We start from the raw sequence: 1,879 nt of genomic DNA, 5'->3' as shown, positions 1-1,879 counted from the left end.
AATGAAAATTCTATCATCTAAAAAAAAAACAATTCTATTTATTTCTATTGCGCTTTTAACAATTCCCATTGTCACAAAGCAGCTTTAGAGAAGTATGAAAACAGAAGAGAGAGAGAAAAAAGAAATAAATATATAATAATAATAGGAAGAAAAAATAAGGATAAAAATAAATAAATGAATATATACAATTAAAGTTTAAAATTAATTTACAAATATTAACTTAAATTGTAAAATACTATATATATCTATCCCTATCCCTAATCAGCAAGCCGGAGGCAACGGTGGCAAGGAAAAACTGAGGTGATATATAAGGAAGAAACCTTGAGAGGAATCAGGCTCAGAAGGAAACCCATCCTTATTTGGGTGAAATCACCCTCATGTTTTAAATCTGTATAAGTTTTTATTTGTTCTGTTGAACATTCATTCATTCATTCATCTTCTACCGCTTATCCGAACTACCTCGGGTCACGGGGAGCCTGTGCCTATCTCAGGCGTCATCGGGCATCAAGGCAGGATACACCCTGGACGGAGTGCCAACCCATCGCAGGGCACACACACACTCTCATTCACTCATGCACTCACACACTACGGACAATTTTCCAGAGATGCCAATCAACCTACCATGCATGTCTTTGGACCGGGGGAGGAAACCGGAGTACCCGGAGGAAACCCCCGAGGCACGGGCAGAACATGCAAACTCCACACACACAAGGCGGAGGCGGGAATCGAACCCCGACCCTGGAGGTGTGAGGCGAACGTGCTAACCACTAAGCCACCGTGCCCCCCTTCTGTTGAACATAAAATATATTTAATAAATGAGGGTAACCACACAGTTGCCAGTACACATTGACTTTCATAATAAGAACATAATGAGAAAATACTATGTAAGTCAATGGATACCAGCAACTGTATGGTGACTATTTATTAAATATCTGCTTGATATGAAGGTGAGTACATGATAATTTTCATTTTTGGGTAAACAATCCCAGGGGGCATGAGTGGCTTAGTGTTTAGCACGTTCGCCTCGCACCTCCAGGGTTGGGGGTTCGATTCCTGCCTCCACCTTGTGTGTGTGGAGTTTGCATGTTCTCCCCGTGCCTCGGGGGTTTCCTCCGGGTACTCCGGTTTCCTCCCCCGGTCCAAAGACATGCATGGTAGGTTGATTGGCATCTCTGGAAAATTGTCCGGAGTGTGTGTGTGTGTGTGTGCCCTGCGATGGGTTGGCACTCCGTCCAGGGTGTATCCTGCCTTGATGCCCGATGACGCCTGAGATAGGCACAGGCTCCCCGTGACCTGAGGATAGTTCGGATAAGCGGTAGAAGATGAATGAATGAATGAATGAATGAATGAATGAATGAATGTTCTGTGCAGTAGGAGCTCACGTTCCGTTTTCAGGGCTATTACCGCTAAGTATCCAAAAGCCGCGCCCCTGAAATATACGTGCGGCTCGTTTAACCGTGCTGTCAGTAATAAAGCGGTCTTAACCGCAGTGTTCAATAAACCTACGATGGTGCTGCAGGACGTGTCCTCTAAGTTACAGATCTGCTGTGAATGCCGTATAGTGTGACAATTCTGAGCATTTTTATTATTCTTTAAAGGCCTACATGTTAAATACAAATCTAGGCGTTAAATATAATATTAAGTGAAACGTAATGTGAAACTTGTTCACTTATGATATTGCACCTCTTTATTGCGTGGCCCCGATCGTTCTCTTTTCTTCTGTACTCCAAACAAACAGATGCTGTTAAAGTAACAAGGCTGTTTTTTTTTTTTTAGCAGTTACGTAACGTCATAGTAGGTTAACTGTAAGGTCAAGTGACACGTCCTTGTAAAATTTACCACTGAACATTTGAATGTGCTCTGTCTCGTTCTCAAAACC

The sequence above is a fragment of the Tachysurus vachellii genome, chromosome 2 (genome assembly GCF_030014155.1).
Source record: "Tachysurus vachellii isolate PV-2020 chromosome 2, HZAU_Pvac_v1, whole genome shotgun sequence".
NCBI classification, from domain to species: domain Eukaryota; kingdom Metazoa; phylum Chordata; class Actinopteri; order Siluriformes; family Bagridae; genus Tachysurus; species Tachysurus vachellii.
This window is presented reverse-complemented; position numbering follows the sequence as displayed.